At 38.7% G+C, this 25,331-nt stretch overlaps 1 pseudogene; it reads right to left on the bottom strand.

Moving 5' to 3' along the window:
- Positions 1-9,450: 9,450 nt before the first annotated feature.
- LOC110541662 (small ribosomal subunit protein uS5-like) lies at positions 9,451-10,301 on the bottom strand (annotated as a pseudogene).
- Between the last annotated feature and the right edge of the window lie 15,030 nt (positions 10,302-25,331).

Here is a 25,331-nt window from a genome sequence, read left to right as displayed (position 1 = left end):
TATTTATTTATATATACATATTTGGTGGTTTGAATAGGAATAGGCTCACAGTTCTGAATGCTTGGTCACCAGAAAGTGGTATTTTTAGTAGATGTAGCCTTGTTAGAGGAAGTGTGTCACTGGAGTGGGCTTTGGGGTTTCAGATGCTCAAGCCAGGCCCAGTATCTCTCTCTTCTAGCTGCCTTTGAATCTGGATATAGAACTCTTTGCTAGCCATCCAGTCCTATGGCTCCCTGTGTACTGCCATTTTTTTTTTCCTGTCATGATGATAATGGACTAAACCTCTGAACTGTAAGCCAGCCCCAATTAAATGTTTTCTTTTATAAGGTCATAGTGTCTCTTCACAGCAATAAAACTCCTACTAAGAAAGCATATATATTTAGTTACCTTTAGATCTTTTTAGACAGGGTTTCATTATGTAACTGTCCTACAACTCACTGTGTAGATCAGGATGACCTTGTATTCACAGAGATGTACCTGTCTCTCCCTCCTGAGTGCAGTGATTAAAGTGGGATATGCCATATTTCTTTCTAATCTTAAGAGAACTATATTTCTCAAACCAAATAAAATAGGCAGACATAAGTAAGTTAAATAAAACATAAGAATCAATGATTATTAGCATTAGCAGAATGTGGCATTGTTTTAAACTCATGACTTTTAAGTTACAGATTAGAAAATTAAGGACAGCTGGTTAGGGCAAACAAAGATGGCGGCGGCTAGTGTGCACCTTAGCTGAGGGGCAAAGAACCTGCAATGCTGAAATTGGTGAGTGAAGGGGCTGATCAACCCAGAACAGAGTTATCTAGACTTCCAGGAAGAAAGAGACTAACCATGAACTGAGTTCATCTAGAATCAGGTCACTGGCAGACTCCTCCAAGAGGAGATACTCTAGGAGGTGATCCTTAGGAGGTGATCCTTAGGCACTTCCCTGTATCCAACTCCCTACTTCCTCTTTGGAGGAGGCAGGAGGCAGCCAGCAGTATCTGCCACAGACCACATTGTCAGTGCTCCAGCCCCAGTGACAGCGACAGCTTCCACCAAAAAAAAAAAACAAAAAAACCAGAGATATGGGGCTGAGAAAAAACAATCCATTTGGGTACTCTCCCCAGAATGCAGCCATAATTGTGCCCTGGCAGAGCAGAAGGATAGAGAGATGCACAGCGGGTTCAAAGTGCCCAGACGCCAGTGCTGCCGACTGCTCCTAGCAAACAAACCTCAGCTCTGGATCTGTGGCTGCAGTCACTCAGCATGCCCTGACACTCTCCCAGGTCCAGCACAATAAGGTCTAGCACCAAGTTCTAACACCAGTGGCCCCTGGCAGAGAACCCCCCGGCTCAGTATCAGGAATGAGAATTCCCAACCCCTTTCTGGCACTCCCCTGAGAACACTGCCATAAGCTGGCCCTAGTGGAGGGGAAGGACATAAAGGCAGCCTGCAGATGCTGCCACAGGCCACAGCACCTCCTCTCCAGCGCACCCAGAGGACCCTGGCAGAGAAAAACAAGTTTTGGATCTGAGGACATTCAACCCTACCTAGTGCTCTCCCTGAACAGGCTGACATATGCTCTAGCACTGGCCAGCTTCTGGCAGAGAGATGGGCCTGGGATCTGGGATTGAGGACACTCAACCCAACTCTTTCAAGTGCAACCCCAGAACCAGCCACCATAAGCCTTCCCTGGTGGAGGGGAAGGTCAGAGAGGCAGGACACAGTGCAAGTAGACACAAGTCCTGCTGCTACAGCGCCACTGAGCTGACTGTTAGCCTATACCCACATTTGCTCCAGCAGGATCAAATCGGAGAGTAGAGAGCAAGGAGAACCCCTGTGCATTCCAACTGGTCCTGCAAGGGAGTGAGTGTGCCTTCTAGGGAGTGTCTGACCCAGAACCAGGGCTTCTCTACACAAGCCACCAGAAAACAGATCCTTACCACCCACATCCTTAGTGTGGGCATCATAGGTATTCTTGGGATAACGATCCCAATGCTGAAAACTCTGCCTTTCAGGACAACCAATGTAATCCGGGCAAACAATTCGTGGATCCCAGACAGAGCTGCATACTAGTGGCCTGCAGACCACTGCAATAGTTAGGGAATCTGCACATGCACACTGTGCCTGCTAAAGGCGCATGCAAATAGCACCAGCATCACATTCCTTACTTAGGTAAAACTGAAACCACAACACACACTCCCAAACCAGCGAACCTCTCTCATCTTCCTGAAAAAACAGTCCAGAAAACAGAAAGAGACAATCTCAGCCTGAACTACAGACTCCAGGAACAAACAGTGAGGGTTATAGATAACCAGATGGCCAGAGGCAGACGTAAGAACACACACAACAAAAATCAACAACAACCAGCAACCCCACTAATCAATGGACACTTCAATTCACTAGATACACAAGAAAAATGACTTTAAAACTATGTTTTTCCAGCTATTAGAGGCCCATAGAGAGAAAATGAAGAAAGCCTTCAGAGAAATAGGCACAAAAATTGAGATGAACAAAGAGGAAATAAATAAAGCTCTCAGAGAAATGACCACAAAAATTGAGGCAAACAAAGAGGAAATGAACAAAGCTCTCAAAGAAATACAGGCAGATACAGCCAAACAAATAGAGGCACAATTAGTGATATATAGAAAGGAAATGGACAAAAAAAAAAATACAAGCCATCATTGAAAAGCAGGACTCCACATTCATTCAGATGAAGAAAATGGTGCAAGACTTAAAAACATAATTACAATCAATAAAGGAAACACAAATTGATAAAAACCTGGAGCAGGGGAACTTAGAGAAAAGATCAGAACTACAAAGGTAAGCATCACAAAAGAATAAAGAGATGGAAGAGATAACCTCAGGTGCCTAAGATACACTTGCAGAAATTGACATGTCTCTCAAAGAAGAAATAAAATCAGAAAAATTAGAAACACAAAACATCCAAGAACTCGAGGATACCATAAAAAGACAAAATCTAAGACTAATAGGAGGAGATGAAAAAGAAGATTCCAGGCACCAAGGTCTGGAAAATATTTTCAAGAAAATTATAGAAGAAAATTTTCCCAACTTAAACAAAGAGATGACCATAAACACACAAGCGGCCTACAGAACACCAAATAGACTAGACCAGAAAAGAAATTCTTAACTTCACATCATAGACAAAACACTGAACCTGCAGAACAAAGAAAAAAAATTAAAAGCAGCAAGGAAAAAAGGCCAAGTAACATATGAAGGTAGACCTATCAGAATCACACCAGATTTCTCAACAGAAACTATGAAAAACAGAAGGGCCTGGACAGAAATCATGCAGTCCTTAAGGGACTGCAGATGCCAACCCAGACCACTATACCCAGCAAAACTGTCGATCAAAATAGATGGAGAATTCAAAATATCCCATGACAAAACCAAATTTAAACAATATCTACACAGTAACCCAGCTCTACAGAAGTTACTAGAAGGAAAACTCCAATCCAAAGAAAACATCTGAGGAAACATAGGGAATATATAACTACACAACAACAACAACAACAACGAAAACCAAAAGAATACAAGCAATGAAACACAGCAACACCACCAACCCCACATCAAAAGAAAGTAACTTTTTTGGTCACTAATAGCTATCAACATCAATGGACTCAACTCCCCAATAAAAAGACACAAACTAACAGAATGGTTGCAGAAACAAGATCCAACATTCTTTTGCACCCAAGAAACACACCTATGCAACCAAGATAAACACTACCTCAGAGGAAAAGGCTAGAAAAAACGTTTTTCAAGCAAATGGACCCAGAAAACAACCTGGGGTAGCTATCCTAATATATAATAAAATAGACTTTCAACCAAAATCAATAAAAAAAATATGAGGAGGGGCACTTCCTTCTCATCAAAGGAAAATTTCACCAGAGGAACATCACAATTTTGAACATCTATGCCCCAAATACAAGAGCACTTACATTTGTAAATGAAACATTGTTAAAGCTTAAATCACACATTGATCCTAATACCTTAACAGTAGGAGACTTCAACACCCCACTCTCACCAAGGGACAGATCAACAAGACAGAAACAAATAGGGAAATAAAGGCACTTACAGAGTGCCTAAATCAAATGGACCTAATAGACGTCTAAAGATCTTTTCACAAACTCAAAAGAGCATACCTTCTTTTCAACGCCTCATGGAACCTTCTCCAAAATAGACCATATAGTTGGTCACAAAGCAAGCCTCCACAGATACAAGAAGATTGAAATAATCCCTTGTATTCTATCCAACCACCATGGACTAAAGCTGGACCTCAACAACAAGGGAAATAACAAAAAGCTTACACACACATGGAAACTGAACAACTTGCTACTCAATGACCTCTGGGTCAAGGAACAAATAAAGAAAGAAATTAAAGACTTCCTAGAATTCAATGAAAATGAAAGCACAACCTACCCAAGTTTATGGGACACATTGAAAGTAGTACTCAGAGGAAAATTCATAGAACTAAGTGCCTTTAAGAAGAAATTTGTAACATCACATGCAAACAACTTAATGGCCCAACTGAAAATCCTAGAAAAACAAGAAGCAGATATTCCCAAGAGGAACAGACAGCTAAAAGTAATTAAACTCAGGGCTCAAATTAATCAATGAGAAACAAATAAAACTATTCAAAGAATCAATGAAACAAAAAGCTGGTTCTTTGAGAAAATCAACAAGAAAAACAAACCCTTAGCAAAACTAAGTAAAAAGCAGAGAGAATCTATCCAAATCAGCAAAATCAGAAATGAGGAAATTCAAACAATCATTAGGTCATACTACAAAAGCCTATATTCCACAAAATCTGAAAATCTAAATGAAATGGAAAATTCTTTTGATAGATTCCATCTACCAACATTAAGTCAAGATCAGGAATATGACTAAATAGCCCTATATCCCCCAAGGAAGTTGAAGCAGTCATTAACAGTCTCCCCTCCAAAAAAAGCCCTGGGACAGATGGTTTCAGCACATAATTCTACCAGATCTTCAAAGAAGTGCTAACACCAATACTCCTCAAACTATTCCATAAAATAGAAACAGAAGGAACATTACCAACTCATTCTATGAAGCCATAGTCACCTTGATGCCTAAACCACACAAAGACCCAACAAAAAAAGAGAACTTCAGATATATCTTTCTTATGAACATTGATGCAAAAATACTCAAACAAATACTGGCCAACTGAATCAAAGATCACATAAAATATCTCATCCACTATGACCAAGTAGGCTTCATCTCAGACATGCAAGGGTGGTTCAGTGTAAGGAAATCCATCAATGTAATCCACCATATAAACAAACTGAAGGAGAAAAACCACATGATCATCTCCTTAGATCCCTAAAAAGCATTTGAAAAAATCTAACACCCATTCAGGTTTAAAGTCTTGGAGAGATCAGGGATACAAGGCACAGACCTAAACATAATAAAGGAATTATAAAGCAAGCCTATAGCTAACATCAAACTCAATGGAGAGAAACTGAAACCAATCCCACTGAAATCAGGGACAAGACAAGGTTCCCCACTCACTCCATATCTCTTCAACATAGTACTTGAAGTCCTAGCTAGAGCAATAAGACAACTAAAGGAGATCAAGGGAAAACAAATTGGAATGGAAGAAGTCAAAGTTTCACTATTTGGAGATGATATGATAGTATACCGGAAAGAGGCCAAAAATTCAACCAGAGAACTGCTTTAGTTGATAAACACGTACAGCAAAGTGGCTGGAAACAAAATTAACTAAAAAACAAACAAACAAACAAACAAACAAACAAAAATCAGAAGTCTTTCTGCATTCCAAAGACAAAAGGGCCAAGAAAGAAATCTGGGAAACAACACCCTTCACAACAGCCACTAATAACATAAAGTACCTTGGGGTGACTCTAAACAAGCAAGTGAAAGACCTGCTTGAAAAATTTTCAAGATCGCTGAAGAAAGAAATTGAAGATGATATCAGAAGATGGAAAGATCGCCCATGCTCATGGATATGTATGATTAAATTAGTGAAAATAGCCATTTTCCAGAAAGCAATCTACAGATTCAATGCAATTCCCATCAAAATACCAACACAATTCTTCATAGATCTTGAGAGAAAAAATTATCAACTTTATATGAAGAAACAAAAAACCTAGAATTTCCATAACGTTCCTGTCCAAGAACAGATCATCTGGAGGCATCTCCATCCCTGATATCAAGCTGTACTACAGAGCAATAGTAATAAAAATGGCATGGTATTTGCATATAAATACAAAAGTTGATCAATGGAAACGAATAGAAAACCCAAAAATAAACTTACCACATACTATGGATATTTGATATTTGACAAAGAATCCAAAGCATCCAATGGAAAAAAGACAGCATCTTCAAGAAATGGTGCTGGTCCAACTGGATGTCTATATGCAGAAAAATGAAAATAGATCCACACTTATCACCCTGCACAAAACTAAAGTCCAAGTGGATCAAAGATCTCAACATGAAACCAGATACACTAACTCCGTTAGAAGAAAAAGTGGGGAAGATATTGGAATTCATTGGCACAGGAGACAATTTCCTGAACAGAACACCAATAGCACAGTCTCTAAGAGCAACAATCAATAAATGGAACCTCATGAAACTGAAAAGATTCTGTAAAGCAAAGGACAAAGTCATCAAAACAAAATGCCTACAGACTGGGAAAGGATCTTCACCAACCCAATATCTGACAGAGGGCTGATATCCAGACTATATAAAGAACTAAAGAAGTTAAAAAGCAGCAAATCAAGCAATCTGATTAAAAAATGGGGTACAGAACTAAACAGAGAATTCTCAGTAGAGGAATACAGAATGGCAGAAAACCACTTAAAGAAATGATTAACATTCTTAGCCATCAGAGAGATGCAAATCAAAAGGACCCTGAGATTTTACCTTACACCCACCAGAATGGCTAAGATAAAAAACTCAGGTGACAACACATGCTGGATAGGTTTTGGAGAAAGAGGAACCCTCCTCCATTGCTGTTGGTAATGCAAACTTATGCAACCACTTTGGAAATCAACCTGGCACTTTCTCAGACAATTAGGAATAGTGCTTCCTCAAATCCAGCTATACTACTCCTAGATATATAGCCAAAAGATGCTGAAGTACACAACAAGGACATTTGCTCAACCATGTTTATAGCAGCTTTATTCATGATAGCCAGAACCTGGAAACAACCCAGATGTCCCTCAGTTGAGGAATGGATACAGAAATTGTGATACATTTACACAATGAAATACTTCTCAGCAATTAAAAATGAGGAAATCATGAAATTTGCAGGCAAATGGTGGGACCTATAAAAGATCATTCTGAGTGAGGTATCCCAAAAACAGAAAGACACACAGGGTATATACTCACTTATATAGACCTAAAAGATAGGTTAAACATACTGAAATCTATACACCTAAAGAAGATAAACAAGAAAGAGGACCCAGGGTGAGATGATCAATATTTACTTAGAAAGACAAATGGGATGAACATCGGATGTAGGAGCAAAGAAGTAACAAGACAGGAGCCTACCACAGAGGGCCTCTGAAAGCTTCTACCTAGCAGTGTATCAAAGCAGATATTAAGACTCATAACCAAATCTTTGGCAGATTGCAGGGAATCAAAAAAAAAAAAAAAGGGGGAGAGGAAGAGTTAATATGATCTGGAGAGGACAGGAGTTCCACAAGGACCAAATATATCTGGGCACAGGGGTCTTTTATGAGACTGTTTATCAAAACAAATACCATGTATGGATGCAACCTAGAACCTCTGCTCTGATGTAGTCCCTGGTTGCTCAGTTTCCAAGTACATACCCTAATAAGTTGAACAGGGACTATTTCTGACATAAACGCAATGGTGGGCTCTTTTACCTCCCCTCCTCCCCCCATCTTCAAGGGAGGTGCAGTCCTGCTAGGCCACAGAGGAAGAATTTGCAGCCAGTCCTGAAGATACCTGATAAACCAGTATCAGATGAAAGGGGAGGAGGTTCTCTCCTATCAGTGGACTTGGAAAGGGGCAGGGAAGAGATGAGGGTGGGAGGGTGGGATTGGGAGGGAAAGAGGGAGTGGGATACAGCAGGGATAAAAAGTTAACAAACTGTAACTAATATTAAAAAAAGTATAAAAAATTAAAAAAAATTAAAAAATGAAAATTAAGTACAGAGCCTCATGTTTCCTTATTCATTTCCTTTTTCTCACAATGAGAAGAAGAAATGGTAGTAGGAAGAAAGAGCCACACACTTATGGACACCTGATCTTTGACAAAGACGTCAAAACCATAAATGGAAAAAAGATAGCATCTTCAGCAAATAGTGCTGGTCCAACTGGACGTGTACATGTAGAAAAATGAAAATAGATCCATACTTATCACCCTGCACAAAACTGAAGTCCAATTGGATCAAAGACCTCAACATAAAACCAGACATATTAAATCGTCTGGAAAAAAAAGTGGGGAATACCCTAGAACTCATTGGTACAGGAGAAAACTTCCTGAACAGAACACCAACAGCACAGGCTCTAAGAGCAACAATCAATAAATGGGACCTCATGAAACTGAAAAGCTTCTGTAAAGCAAAGGACCTCGTCATCAAAACAAAGCGACTGCCTACAGATTGGGAAAGAATCTTCACCAACCCTTTATCTGACAGAGGACTCATATCCAGTATATATAAAGAACTAAAGAAGCTGAAAAGCAGCAAACCAAGTAATCTACTTAAAAAATGGAGAACAGAGCTAAGCAGAGAATTCTCAATAGCAGAATATCGAATGGCAGAGAAGCACTTAAAGAAATGCTCAACCCCATTAGCCATTAGGGAAATGCAAATCAAAACAACCCTGAGATTTCACCTTATACCCGTGAGAATGGCCAAGATCAAAAACTCAAGTGACAACACATGCTGGAGAGGTTGTGGAGAAAGGGGAACCCTTCTCCACTGCTGGTGGGAATGTAAACTTGTACAACCACTCTGGAAATCAATCTGGTGCTTTCTTAGACAACTAGGAATAGCACTTCCTCAAGATCCAGCCATACCACTCCTAGGCATATATCCATAAGAGGCTCAAGTACACACCTGTAATCATAGCAGAGGCTGGTGTATCTCTGTGAGTCTGAGATCAGTCTGGTCTACAAAGCCATCCAGGACAGCCAAGGCTACACAGAGAAACTCTGTCTCAAAAAAAACAAAACAAAACAAAAACAGAAACAAAAAGCAAAATAATATGAAAGAGAGGAAGAATATTTGCATTATAGAAAGTAAATAAATATTTTAAAAATCTTTAATGGACAATTAAAGCCAACAATATCAGCTGCCAAATGATGAATAGAGAAAATAAGTTATAAATGTTTAAATAATAGAACTATCAATTTCCTTAGCTCTTGTAGCATTTGGCACAATAGTTAATTTTTTTAACAGATTTAATTCACTTTATTTTTCTTGTATAAAACCTCCTATGTGGTAGCCACAGCTGGAGCCTGGGTGCTCTGAACAAAGACTCTGGAGCAGATGATCAGTGAATTCCTGATAAGGAGAATTGGTGAGCACAGACTCTTTCCAGAGGTCAGGGGCCATGTAGCTGTAGGTCTTAGAGATGACATTAAAGTTGGCCTTGGCAACGTTGCCCATAGTGGCAGTGTGGCCCCTGTCTGATGTGTAGTAGTCATCAATACTGGCCATAATTAGTAGCTTCTTGGGCACAGCAGCAGAAACCATGCCAGTGCCTCTGGAGCCAGGGATGAGAGCACCAAAACAGAGCCACAGCGGCCTGTCACCTTGCACAGAACGGTGTGGGGCTTGCCAATCTTCTTGCCCCAATAGCCTCTCTGGGACAAAGGAAAGCTTGGTCAAGATGATGGCTCTTCAGATGGCAGTGGCTACCTTCTTGGAACATTTAACAGCAAGACCAACGTGACCATTATAATTCCCAACTGCGACAAAAGCTTTGAACCTGGTCTGCTGGCTAGCCCGTGTCTGCTTCTGCAATGGTATGATTTTTAGAACCTTGTCCTTTATAGTTGCACCCAGGAAAAATTTGATAATCTCGGATTCTTTAGTGAGCAGGGAGAAAAGGTAGATCTCCTCCAAGGACTTTTTATTCATGCCCTTAACCAGGCGGCCTAGCGTGGTGACAGTGAATCACTCCTTGTCTTTGGCTTTATGTCTATGAGACCCATGGCCTCTGCCACTTCAAAGTCACAACCCCTCCTGCCACAAATGGAACCCCTAAAACTGCTGCTGAATCCTTTTAATCCTGGCCCCTGGGTCCTCTAGGCCCTCCCACTGCACTGGTGTCATCCGCCATTTGGTGTTTTCCAGAAGAAGAAGAAGAAGAGAAAGAAGAAGAAGAAGAGGAGGAGGAGCAGGAGGAGGAGGAGGAGGAGGAGGAGGAGGAGGAGGAGGAGGAGGAGGAGGAGGAGGAGGAGGAGGAGGAGGAGGAGGAGGAAGAAATAGTTAATTTTTATTGACAACTTTATTGGGTTAAAAATGTTGAGGGCATAAATGAAGCACATATACCTGAAAAAGATTAAGTGATGGAGAAAAAGTCCATTTTGAATGTATGGTTTTACTCATGGACTAGAACCTTGTATTGGATTAAATTGGATAAGGATAAAGCTAGTTAACATTGATATTTCTTTATTTGTGCTTTCTGATATGCTTAGCTGTCATCAAGCAGCTGCCACATACTGTCATCAGCACAGAGCCACCCCTGCAATGCTTTTCTAGTCATGCTGTCCAAAATCTCCTCAAACCTTCAACGTAAATGAACCTCTCCTGCCTTTTTTTTTTTTTAAATCAAGTATTTGGTCACAGCAAGGAGGAAAAAAAAAAAAAGAAAGAAAGAAAGCATATTGGAACCTGGAAAAAAGTAGTAGAGTCATTGCACTAATAAACCTGATACTGTATCTATAAGTCTTTGTAACCATTTCTGGGATAAATAAGGAAGAGCTGAGGGATAGAGAAGCCCAAGTATGTTGTATCAAACGTTAATGGTCCATTCCCATAGGAGTTCATTAGACCAGCTCACTGACATAAATGTGAGTGAGACTGAGTTTATGAAATCTCATTGAGGAACAAAGACTCTATTGAAAAACAAAACAAAACACCTATAGCACATTCATGTTAATTTGGCTTTGTTCTTTTTAAAGAAAGGGATAGTACTAAATCCAAATGTGATCAATTAGTTTATGGTCAAGAAAATATCAGTTTAATGTAACAATCAGGCTTTAGTGTGCTTCAGTCTCCTTTCCTCAGCCATCCGTACACCTCTAGCCACAAGTGTAATCAAGTTCATATTCCATTTCTCACCAAACTGTATATTTTTTTTCACATTTTTGTGCTTTTTTAAACTATAAATCTGAACAAGCTAACAGCAACATTTGGTATTTTCCACATGGTGCTGGTTTCGTAGGCCCACAAGATACAAGAGTATAATAGTCATAACAGCTTTAACCAAGTTCCAGAAAGTTATAGTGCATCCAGGGTTAGACTCCTACATGGAACATGAGAAAGCTATGCTTAAAACTATGAAGATAATACTGAAGCTACAATAGAGACTCAGATATTAATGATTCCAGAAGAGTGAGATGCTTGGAAAAGAAAACAGTAGGTACTGAATGAAGCTGGCTCAGATGGGGGTGGGGGTAGTTATGATGTAGCAGTAGAGCTAGAGAGGGATGCTATCCATTCCTGTTGGAACCCAGATAATGCAATCATAAGGTACAGATGGTGATGGAGAGTTAAAGCCCTTGGTATTTATCTTGCTGGTGTTGGGCCTTGATTTTTCCCCTTTTCTTTGCTGTGCCTAATTATTATTATTATTATTTTTAAGTGGGATTGTTTCTTTAGTTATTGCATATTAGAAGTATGTATTTTTTTATTTTTAAAGGTACTCACTGTTTTAAGATCTTACAAGTCTTGGGACTCTTAGAGATTGTCTTAGAGATTTAAGTGTCATAATCTTTTTGTGAACCAAATAGTTGAACATATGTGTTAAAGTGGACTTTATTTGGACTTGCTAGTAAAGATCAGACTTAGCTGGAACTTCATTTGCTTAAGAAATGCCTAAGGCAATAATGACTCATTCTTTGGAACGTATTTGTGAAAGTATTTGTGAGGAGCAATAACTGAGAGGGAAATGACCAAGCTAAATGTGGGTGGCACATGAGGAGAAACAGCTGAGTACTCACTCTGACTTTTTGTCAGAGAGACAACCAACCAGCTTCTCCACACTCGTGCTGCAGCAGACCTGCCTGCTGTTCTTCTGTTCTACCACAATTAAGCATATGTCTTCAAGCCATGGGCCAGAATCAATAACTTCTCCCTCCCTCAAGTTGCTTTTTGTCAGGCATTTTGCCAAAACAAGAAAAAGAGAAATCACAGCACCTTGCGTGGGCCCTGGAGTGGCTTCCAAGTTTAGGACTTCCATAGGCTTGGTAGATTAGGCAAATAGTTAGATTTATATTTAAATCTAAAAAACAAGTACTAAAGTATTTTCTTTTACTATTGAGAAAGACTTATTATAACATTTTTTATTGAACTTTCCTATTTGGAGCTCATGAAGGAGCTGAGCAAGAAGAACTGATATTAAATTCAGTGGTCAATGCAGGTCATAAGAGTAATGGAGACAACTGGGATTTAGCTACTATACAGACATCACAGTCAGGAAGAGACCTTATAAACTAGTAGGTCCAGATTTACTTGTGGTTTATGTTCCAGGACCTAAAAGAGGCATAGCCAGTAGGTAGAAGGTCTTTTGATTGTCAGAACTCTTGAGGTCAGCCATAGATCTTATTTCATATTCAACACTTTTGTATTTTCTACAGCTGTTGTTGATAGGAAATCAAGAGATGCCATGAGGAGAATTCAAGATGGTGGTGACCAGCTCACACCATATTTGAGGGACAGAGGAGCTGAAACACCAAAATGGTGAGTGGAGAGGCAGTGGAACCCAAAACAATGGCACTGAGGTGTCCAGGGAGAAGGGGGACAAAACCTGATCTCAGTCCAATAGGGCACTGGTCAACTCCGGACATCTCTGTGGACCTCTCCTGGGGAATCAATTCCAGCACACTAACAGGTGGAAGCAGTGGCTGAGATACTGCAACCAGCAGCAGAGGCAGAGGAGGTGGCCTGCAGTGCATACAGCAACTTGCAAAGAGCACAGCGCTGCCTGCTCCAAGCACAGATTTCCCTTCTTGAGATTTGAAACTGAGAACACTCAACCACCCAACCTTTTCCCCCACGATCTCCTAACTCCAGCCTTGCCTGAGGGGGAGGTGTCAGAGGAAGCACATAGTGCTTTCCAACTCATAGAGCAGAGCCCAGCATGCTGTGCTCACAGCTTCTAGCACAGAGCACAGGGCCAGGCACAGAGAGCCCACATCAATGTACCTCTCTTGCCCGAAACTTCAGCCACAGACCTCAGAGTCCAGCCCACAGAGCCAACCACAGACTGTAGACCATTGGGTATTTAGGAAACCTGTGCAGGCACTTTGTGCCTGCAATCTGCACTTGTGAATAGTGCTAGCATCCACATCCCCTTCTGTGCTCTCTCCCAACCCTCATATCCCAAGCACCTGCACTCTCTAGCATTCTCTCCTTCAAGACACACTTCTGCCCCCGCTCATGCACGTGCGTTGACTCCCACTCAATAACGATTCTCTGGCAGCTTTTAATCCTTCAGGTACAGCTGAAGCAACAACTCACACTCTCAAACCACTGGACTTCTCTAATCTTCCTGAAGAATACTCCAGATACCAGTGAAACATGGTTCCAGTCTGAAGTTCAGATTCCAGAAACAGTGAAGGTTACATATAAGCAAATGGCCAGAGATCAGAGTAAGAATTCACCTAACAAAAATCAGGACATTATGACCCCACCAGCAACCACCAAAATCAATGGATATTTTAATTCATGGCAAAAACAGAAAAATGACTTTAAAGCTATGCTTATGCATTTATTAGAGTAACAAAAAGAGGAAATGAACAGAGCTCTCAAAGAAATACAGAAAAATATAATGGCCCAGGTAGAGGAAGAATTAGTGGCATATAGAGAGGAAACAAACAAACAAACAAAATAGAAATTATAGAAAGACAAGAATCCACATTCAAACAGATAAAAAAAATTGGTGAAAAACATGAAAACAGAATTAGAATCTATAAAGAAAACACAAACAAAGAAAACCCTGGAATTGGAGAACTTAGAGAAAAAGATCAGGAACCACAAAGGTAAGCATCACCAATAGAATACAAGAGATGGAAGAGAGAATCTTGGGTGCTGAAGATACACTTGCTGAAATTGATACCTTAAACCAGAAAAGTCCCAAACACAAAAAATCCTTGAAATCAAGAATGCCATAAAAAGATGAAACCTAAGAATAATAGGAATAGGTGAAAAAGAAGATTCCAGGCTCCAAGGACTGGAAAATATTTTTAAGAAAATAAAGAAGAAAATTTTCCCAAATTAAAGAAAGAGCTGACCATAAACACACAAGAAGCCTACAGAATAGGCTAGACTAGAAAAAAATTCCTCATGTCACATCATAGTCAAACACTAAACCTACAAAACAAAGAAAAAATATTAAAGACAGCAAGGGAAAAATGTCAAGTAACATATAAAGGTAGACCAATCAGAATCACACCAGACTTCTCATCAGAAACTATGAAAGCCAGAAGGGCCTGGGCAGAGGTCATGCAGTCTTTAAGGGAACACAGATGCCAACCCAGACCACTATATCCAGAAAAGCTTTCAATCAACATAGACAGAGAAAAGAAAATATTCCATGACAAAACTAAATTTAAGCAATATCTACACAGACAGCAACCCAGCCCTATAGAAGATACTAGAAGAAAAACTCCAATTCAATGAAAACAGGTACACCAAAGAAAATAAAGGGTAAAGATAATTTACCAACAAAAATTAAAAGAAAACAAGCAATGAATCACAGTAATACCACCAACTCCACAATAAAAAGAAATAGCAGTCGTTGGTCTCAATTATCTATCAACATCAATGGACTCAATTCCACAATAAAAAGACGCAGAACAGACTAACAGAATGGCTGCAGAAACAGGATCCAACATTCTGGTGCATCAAAGAAACACATCTTTGCAACAAAGATAAACACTACCTCAGAGGAAAGAGCTAGAAAAATGTTTTTCAAGCAAATGGACCCAGAAAACAAGCTGCAGTAGCTATCCTAATATCTAATAAAATAGACTTTCAACTGAAATTAATCAAAAAAGATGAGGAGAGGCACTTCCTTCTCATCAAAGGAAAATTCCAACAGGAGGACATCACAATTTTGAACTATGCCCTAAATACAAGAGTGCCTACATTTGTAAATGAAACATTATTAAAGCTGAAATCACACATTGATCCCATCATCTTAATAGTGGGAGACTTCAACACTCCACTCCAACCAAGGGACAGATCATCTAGACAGAAGCAAAACAGGGAAATAAGGGCACTTACAGAGGTCCTAAATCAAATGGACCTAATAGATGTCTACAGAACTTTTCACCCAAACTCAAACGACCTTCTTTTCAGCACCTTATGGAACCTTCTTCAAAATAAACCATATAGTTGGTCACAAAACAAGCCTCAGCAGATACAAAAAGATTGAAATAATACCTTGAATCCCATCTGACCATCATGGTCTAAAGCTGGACCTCAACAACAACAGAAACAGCAAAAAGCCTGTACATTCATGGAAACTGAACAACTTGCAACTCAATGACAGCTTGGTTAGGGAAGAAATAAAGAAAGAAATTAAAGACTTCCTGGAATTCAATGAAAATGAAGGCACAACATACCCAAATTTTTTAGAAGAGAAAAGCTCATAGAACTAAGTGCCTTCAATGAAATTTGAAACATCTCATACAAGCAATTTAATGGCTCTCCTCAAAACCCAAGAAAAAAAAGAAGCAGATAAACCCAAAAGGAGCAGATGGGTAGCAATAATCGAACTCAGGGCTGAAATCAATCAATTAGAAACAAATAAAACTATTCAAAAAATCAATGAAACCAAGAGCTGGTTCTTTGAGAAAATCAACAAGATAGACAAGCCCTTAGCCAAACTAACTAAAAGGCAGAGAAAACTATCCAAATCAGCAAAATAAGAAATGAAAGGGGGGACATAACAACAGACACAGAGGAAATCCAAACAATCATTAGGTCGTACTACAAAAGCCTATATGCCACAAAATTCAAAAATCTAAAGGAAATGGATAATTTTCTTGATATATTCCATCTACCTAAATTAAGTCAAGACCAGGTAGTAAGATTGTTCAGCCCTATATCCCCCAAGGAAATTGAAGGAGTCATCAACAGTCTCCCCTCCAAAAAAAAAAAAAAAAAAAAAAAAAAGCCCTGGGCCAGATGGTTTCAGCATAGAATTTTACCAGAGAAGAGCTAACTCCAATTCTCTTGAAATTATTCCACAAAATAGAAACAGAAGGAACATTACCAAACTCATTCTATGAAGCCACAGTCACCTTGATGCCTAAACCACACAAAGACCCCCCAAAAAAAGAACTTCAGACCTATCTCTATTATGAACTTTAATGCAAAAATACACAATAAAATACTTGCAAACTAAATCCAAGAACACTTAAAAGATATCATCTATCGTGACCAAGTAGGTTTCATCTCAGACATGCAAGGGTGGTTCAATATACAGAAGTCCATTAATGTAATCCACCATATAAAAAAACTGAAGGAGAAAAACCACATGATAATCTCCTTAGATGCCGAAAAAGCATTTGACAAAATCCAACATCCATTCATGTTTAAAGTCTTGGAGAGATCAGGGACACAAGGCACATATCTAAACATAGTAAAGGTAATAAACTGCAAGCCTATAGCCAACATGAAACTCAATGGAGAGAAACTTAAATCAATCCCACTGAAATCAGGGACAAGGCAAGTCTGCCCACTGTCTTCATATCTCATTAATATAGTACTAGAAATCCTAGCTAGAACATCAAGACAACTAAAGGAGATCAAGGGGATACAAATCAAAAAGGAAGAAATCAAAGTATCACAATTCACAGATGATATGATAGTATACATAAGTGACCTCCAAAATTCAACCAGAAACTCCTTCAGCTGATTAGCACCTTCAGCAAAATGGCTGGATACAAAATTAACTCAAAAAAATCAGAAGCCCTCCTGTATACCAAAGAGAAAAGGGCTGAGAAAGAAATTAGGGAAGCAATACACTTCACAATAGCCACTAATAACATAAAGTACCTTGGTGTGACTCTAACCAAGCAAGTGAAAGACCTGTTTGAGAAAAACTTTAAGTCTCTGAAGAAAGAAATTGAAGAAGATATCAGAAAATGGAAAGATCTCCCATTCTCATGGATTGGTAGGATTAAAATAGAGAAAATGGCCATCCTACCAAAAGCAATCTACAGATTCAATGTAATTCCCACCAAAATACCAACACAATTCTTTCCAAACCTTTGAAAGAAAAATTCTCAACTTCATATGGAGAAACAAACAAACAAATAAAATCCAGAATTTCCAAAATGATCCTGTACAACAACAGATCGTCAGGAGGCATCGCCATCCCTGATCTCAAGCTGTACTACACAGCAATAGTAATGGAAACTGCATGGTACTGGCATAGAAACACAATGGTGGATCAATGGAACCAAATAGAAGAACCAGAAATAAACTGACATACCTATGGATACTTGATTTTTTACCAAGAAGCCAAAACCACTCAATGGAAAAAATACAGCATCTTCCACAAATCATTCTGATCCAACTGGATGTCTATATGCAGGAAAATGAAAATAGATCGATATTTATCATGATGCACAAAGCCAAAATCCAAGTGGATCAAAGATCTCAACATAAAACTAGACATATTAAGTTGGTTAAAAAAAGTGGGGAAGACCCTAGAACTGATTGGTATAGGAGATTACTTCCTGAACAGAACATCAACAGCACAGGCTCCCACAATCAATAAATGGGAGCTCATGAAACTGAAAAGCTTCTGTAAAGCAAAAGACACTGTCTTCAAAATGAAAGGACAGCCTACAGACTGGGACAGGATCTTCAACAACCCTATATCTGATATCCAGCATATATAAAGAACTCAAAAAGTTAAAAAGCAACAAATCAAGTAATCCAATTAAAAAATGGTGTATGGAGCTAAACAGAGAACTCTTTGTAGAGGATTATAGAATGGCAGAAAAGCACTTAAAGAAATGCTCAATGTCCTTAGCCATCAGAGAGATGCAAATCAAAATGACCCTGAGATTTCACCTCACACCCATCAGAATGCCCAAGATCAAGAATTCAATTGACATCACATGCTGGGGATGTTGTGGAGAAAGGGGAACCCTCCTCCATTGCTGTTGGGAATGTAAACTTGTACAACCACTTTGGAAATCAATCTGTTGCTATCTAAGATGATTAGGAATAATGCTTCCTCAAGTTCCAGCTATACCACTCCTAGGCATATATCCAAAAGATGCTCAAGTACACAACAAGGACATTTGTTCAACCATGTTTGCAGCAACTTTATTTGTAACAGCCAAAACCTGAAAACAACCCAGATGTCTCTCAACTGTGGAATAGATACAGAAATTGTGGTACATTTACATAATGGAATACTACTCAGCAACTAAAAATAAGGAAATCATGAAATTTGCTGGCAAATGATGGGAAGTAGAAAACATCATCCTGAGTGAGGTATCCCAGAAGCAGAAAAACACACATGATATATACTCACTATAAGTGGATACCCACTTATAAGTGGATAAGTTAGCATAAACATACTAAAATCTGTACACCTAAAGAAGATAAACAAGAAGGAGGACCCATGGTAAGATAAATCAATCCTTACTTAGAAAGACAAATAGCATGGACATTGGAGGTAGGAGAAAATGAGTAGCAGGATAGGAGCCTACCATAGAGGGTCCCTGAAAGAATCTATGTAGCAGTGTATCAAACCAGACATTGAGACTCATAACCAAACTTTGGGCAGAGTACAGGGAATCATATGAAAGAAGAGAGAGTTAGTAAGATCTGTAAAGATCAGGAGCTCCACAAGAACCAAATATATCTGGGCAGTCTTGTCTGAGACTGACTCTCCAACCAGTGACCATGCATGGATACAACCCAAAACCCCTGCTCAGACGTAGCCCATGGCAGCTCAGTATACAAGTGGTTACCCTAGTAAGGGGAACAGGGACTGTCTCTGGTATGAACTCTATGGCTAGCTCTTTGAACTTCCCAGCCCCCTGTGGGATGAACAGCCTGGCTAGGCCAGAGGGGAGGACATTGTAGCCAGCCCTGGTGAAACCTGATAAGCTAGGTTCAGATGGAAGGGGAGGAGAACATACCCTATAAGTGGACTTACAGAAGGGCAAGGAGGACAGGAGGAAGGAAAGGTGGGATTGGGAGGGAATGGGGGAGAGGGCTACGCTGCGACACAAAGTAAATAAACTGTAATTAATGTAAAAAAAATAAAAAATATATCAAAAAAAGAGATGCTATGAAAGTTTAAATAAAACTTTAAAGTTGTATAGTGTTATTGATTTAAATTTTTTAGCAAGCATTAATTGATTAAATATAAAACATTTCACAAGATTTTAATAATAAACAAAAAGAAAATATGCCCCTTTGTAAAAATGTTCTCATTTAGTTCCAAAAACTTGTATACTTATTAAGTAAATGTAGCTTATAAATTTTACTTGGATGTGTGAGAAAAAAAATTTCATGTTAATCTAGAAAGATTCTACTGGACAATTATCAAAGAGTCCGGAAAAGGAGTTTAAATAGTAATTATAATCAAACATCAAGTTTAAAATATTTAAAGATACAATTCAATTCAAAACTCCTAATTAAATATGTCAGACGTTATTTGTGGACTCCAACTTGCCCATACTGAGTATTGTCATGAAATTAGTCCTTCTGAATGCAATCAGGTGGAGTTTGCTAAGCAGAATAAATATTAAGGAATCACTGTTACAGAAGGGAGGTTGCTGGAGTGTAGTGAGAGAGGGAGACATTATTCTTGATGTGATTACTGACAGCTGCACAATGCATTTCTTCCTGGGAAGATCTGGAGCATCTCCTCCCCTACAGAGCTATTTCAAAGAGACCTGTGTTGTCCCAGCCATGCTAAGATGCTATAATTTTCCTCAAAGAGGGTTCAGAATATACCTTTTTCTGCCCATCACAAATATTATAATGAAAATATACACATATAAAACAAATTACATATATTTGAAAACAGAAATTATATATGTAATTTTATACATACATATAAATGTTTGATATAAAAGTTTAATGGAAGTATTCCACCATGTTCATGTGTGGGCCTCCAAATCTCCAGCATCTCATCTCATTGTTATTTGACATTCTATATGAACTTAACCAAATTCTAGAAGCATTTGTATATATTCTGTCTGTGCAGAAAAGGTCTAGAATCATCTTATTTTTGACTCTTTGGTGTTTAGCAAAGAAGAAGATACTGAGTAGAGAAAGCAATCTATGCATGAGAGTATTATAGAGAAAGTGGGTTTCCCCTTTGTGGGTTCTTAGTCTCATTAATTAATGAACCTAAATACAAACCCTGAAAGATGAAAGAGACATTTTGCTAGAATATTAAAAAAAAAAACAACAAAAAACCAGCATTGTAGACAAGTTGTACATTTCCAGAGATGCCAGGAAAGGGGAGATAGAGATGATGAAGCTAGAAAGTCATCTTTGTTTTGTTTGCTTTGTTTTGTTTTTGGGTTTTGTCTACTGCTCTAGAGGTTTGATGACCTGGAAAAATGGAGCCAATAAAAGAGGCAGGGTTAAGTCTCATGTAGTAGCCAACTTTACAGAGCCTCAAGGAATTTATATTCTGAGGATTAATAAGAGTCATATGAGTAAAGTGTACAATCCCAAGGACAAGCATCACATGGAAAAATCATGTTTTTCCATATATAAACAAATGACAATAGCCAATTATAATGAATAATATGAAGTAAACTCACTTCTATCCACTACACCTGGAAGGAGCACAAAGACATATTCCAAGGCCAGTTCCATGTTTTGGAAAAATTAAAGTCACAAGCACTCAGAATTCTCCTCAATTCTTGGACCATCTTCCTCCTAGGGACCAAGTAAATTAGTGTGTTCAGTGAGTAGCTGAATAAGGGGAATTGGTCGAGAATTTTGGAAATGATAGCTAGCTAGATAGGTAGGTACATATGTAAGTAGATATATGATAGATAGACAGACAGACAGATACATAGATAGATAGAGCACTCAATGTGTCAGGGAAAGCATGCCTAGTGTTTTGGTCAGTATAAAAGAAAGCTAGAAATAAAGGAAAAGTTATAGTCTCGTCTAAGAAAAAATTATTTTTTCCATCACCTTAACATTTCTTCAGGTGAATCAGCTTTTCACAGTGGTGGTCTCCTTGCCAGGTGACCACCAGAATTAACTTTTATGGGAGGAGACGATAGTATGAAATGTTCTAATCTTTCAGGTAGATCAGAATGCCATGTTTTTACCATTGAAAGGTTTGGAACCCTTTGAAAATTATTTAAAAAATTTTTTTTCAGCACATAGCATAACTTTTCTTTCTTTACCCACATATGCTAAATAAGAATTTCCAAGGAAAAGCCTGTTTTTAATGCTTAGCTTTTAAAAACACTGATTTGGTGCCCAACTTTATATAGGTAGATGTCCTACTACCTTTTTTAATTTTATTTCTAGTTCTAGAAGGACAAACTGACCTTGTTCATACATAAAACATTGGGGACTAGCTGTAGATTTTGCAGTTGATATCCATTTTTATCGCACAGATGTTAAAAGCCATCTACATCCAGATTTTCACAAAAGTCTCCTGCTCTTTAGGGCTGGTTGGTTTTCCATCCTCTGAAGGAGTGCTAAAACTTGCCTTCTTTCAGAAGAATTTAGCTTTTATTTACTTTTACTGTGTGTGTATGTATTTTCTTTCTTTATTCCCAATTTTTTTACTATTATTAGTTACAGTTTATTCACTTTGTAATCCTCTGTAGCTCCCTCCCTAATCTCCTCCCAAACCCACCTTCCCTCCCCCTTCTCCACTCATGTCCCTTCCCAAGTCCACTGACAAGAGAGGTCCTCCTCTCCTTCCACCTGATCCTAGTCTATCAGGTCCCATCAGAGTGGCTGCATTGTCTTCCTCTGTGACCTGGTAAGGCTGCTCCAACCTGAGGGGTTGGTAATCAAAGAGCAGGACAATCATTCATGTGAATGAAAGTCCCTGTTCCCATTACAATGGAACGCACATGGACATCGAACTGCATGGGCTTCATCTGTGCAGGAGTTCTAGGTTATCTCCATGAATGATCCTTGGTTAAAGTATCAGTCTCAGAAAATACCCCTGTGCCAGATATTTTGATTGTGTTGCTCTCCTTGTGGAGCTCCTATCCTCTCAAGGTCTTACTATCTCCCCCTTCTTTCATAAGATTCCCTGCACTTCTTCCAAAGTTTGGCTGTAGGTCTTAGCATATGCTCTGGTACCCTGCAGGGTAGAGCCTTTCAGGGGCCCTCTGTGGTAGGCTCCTGAACTGTTCCCTGTTTTCTTCTTCTTCCATGTTCATCCTTTTTGCCTTTCTGAATGGGGATTGAGCATCAAAGCCACAATCCTCCTTCTTGTGCACAGATTTTAGTATGTTTATCTTACATTATATATCTAATATCCACTAAGGAGTGAGTATATACCATGTGTGTCTTTCTGCTTCTGGGTTACCTCACTTATGATGATCTTTTCCATTTCTCACCATTTGCCTGCAAATTTCATGATTTCCTTTTTTATTTTCTGAGTAATATCCCACTGTGTAGATGTACAAAATTTCTGTATCCATTCCTCAACTGAGAGAAACTTGGGTTGTTTGCAGCTTCTGGCTATTACAAATAAAGCTGCTACAAACATGGTTGAGCAAATGTCCTTGTTGTATACTTGAGCATCTTTTGGATATATGCCTAAGAGAGGAATAGTTGGATCTTGAAGAAGCACTATTCCTAATTGTCTGAGAAAGCTCAAGATTGATTTCCAAAGTGGTTGTACAAGTTGACATTCCCACCAGCAGTGGAGTAGGCTTCCCTTTTTTCCACATCCTGTCCAGCATGTATTGTCACTTGAGTTTTTGATCTTAGCTGTTCTCATCGGTATATAAGGTGAAATATCAGGGTCATTTTGATTTGCATTTCTCTGAAGACTAAGGATGTTGAGCATCTCTTTTAAGTGTTTCTCTGCCACTCGATATTCTTCAATTGAGAATTCTCTGTTTAACTCTGTAACCCATTTTTTAATTGGATTACTTGATTTGTTGCTTTTTAACTTCTTGAGTTCTTTATATATACTGGATATTAGCCCTCTGTCAGATATGGAGTTGGTGAAGATCCTTTCCCAGTCTAAAGACTGTTGTTTTGTTCCAATGACAGTGTCCTTTGCCTTACAGAAGCTTTCAGTTTCACATGGTCCCATTTATTGACTGTTGATCTTAGAGCCTGTGTTGTTGGTGTTCTGTTCAGGATGCTGTCTCCTATGCTAATGAGTTCAAGCTTTTCTTCATCTTTTAGTCTAATAGGTTTAGTGTGTCTGGTTTTATACTGAGGTCTTTGATCCACTTGGACTTTAGTTTTGTGCAGCGTGATAAGTGTGCATCTATTTGTGTTTTTCTACATGTAGAGATCCAGTTAGAACATCACCATTTGTTAAAGATGCTGTCTTTTTTCCATTGAATGGTTTTGGCATCTTTGTAAAAAATCAGGTGTCCATAAGTGTGTGGATTTATTTCAGGGCCTTCAATTAAAATCCATTGATCCACCAGTCAGTTTTTATGCCAGTACCATGGAGCTTTTAGTATTGTTGCTCTATAGTACAGCTTGAGATCAGGGATGGAGATACCTCCAGAAGATCTTTTATTGAACAGGATTGTTTTAGCAATTCTGGGTTTCTTGTTATTCCATATGAATTTGAGAATTTTTCAAAGACTATAAAGAATTGGGTTGGTAATTTGATGGGAATTGCATTGAATCTATTGATTGCTTTTGGTAAGATGGCCATTTTTGCTATGTGAATCCTGCGAAGCCAAGTGCATGGGAGATCTTTCCATCTTGTGATACCTTCTTCTAATTCTTTCTTCAGAGACTTGAAATTTTTTTCATACAAGTCTTTGACTTGCTTGGTTAAGGTTACGCCAAGTACTTTATGTCATTTGTGGCTATTGTGAAGGGTGTTCTTTCCCTAATTTCTTTCTCAGCCTTTTGTTTTTTGTATACAGGAGGGCTACTGATTTTTTTTTTTTTTTTTACTTAATTTTGTATCCAGCCACTTGGCTGAAGGTGTTTATGAGCTGTAGGAGTTCCCTAGTACAATTTTTTTGTGGTCACTCAGGTGTACTATCATATCATCTGCAAATAGTGATACTTTGACTTCTTCCTTTCCAATTTGTATACCCTTGATCTCCTTCAGTTGTCTTAGTGCTCTAGCAAGGACTTCAAGAACTATGCTGAAGAGATATGAAAAGAGTGGGCAGCCTTTTCTTGTCCCTGATTTCAGTGGGATTGATTTAAGTTTCTCTTCATTGAGTTTGATATTGGCTATAGGCTTGCTATATATTGCCTTAACTATGTTTAGATATGTGCCTTATATCCCTGATCTCTTTAAGACTTTAAACATGAATGGATGTTGGGTTTTGTCAAGTGCTTTTCCAGCATCTAAGGAGATGATAATGTGTTTTTTCTCCTTCAGGTTGTTTATATGGTGGATCACAATTATGGATTTCCCTATATTGAACCATCCCTGCATGCCTGGGATGAAGCCAACTTGGTTGTAGTGGATGATATCTTTCATGTGTCTTTTATTAGGTTCGCAAGTATTTTGTTGAGTATTTTTTCATCAATGTTCATAAGGGAGATTGGCCTGAAATTCTCTTTTTTGTTGGGTCTTTGTGAGGTTAATGTACCAAGGTGACTGGCTTCATAGAATGAGTTGGTAATGTTCCTTCTGTTTCTGTTTTGTGGAATAGTTTGAAGAGTATTGGTGTTTGAAGAGTATTCTTTGAAGGCCTGGTAGAATTCTGTCCTGAAACTGTCTGGCCCTGGGCCTTTTTTGGGGTGGGAGACTTTTGATGACAGATTTTGTTATACCTAGTCTTTATTCAACTTTGATAAGTGTAATCGATCAAGAAAATTTTCCATTTCATTTAGATTTTCAAAATTTGTGACTTATAAGCATTTAAAGTAAGGCCTAATGATTGTTTGGATTTTTTTCAGTGTCTGTTGCTTTAGTCTCCTTTTCATTTCTGATTTTGTTGATTTTATT

Source organism: Meriones unguiculatus, chromosome 12 (assembly GCF_030254825.1).
Source record: "Meriones unguiculatus strain TT.TT164.6M chromosome 12, Bangor_MerUng_6.1, whole genome shotgun sequence".
NCBI lineage: Eukaryota > Metazoa > Chordata > Mammalia > Rodentia > Muridae > Meriones > Meriones unguiculatus.
The sequence above is the reverse complement of the archived record's forward strand: the minus strand, read 5'-3'. Positions and strand labels throughout refer to the sequence as shown.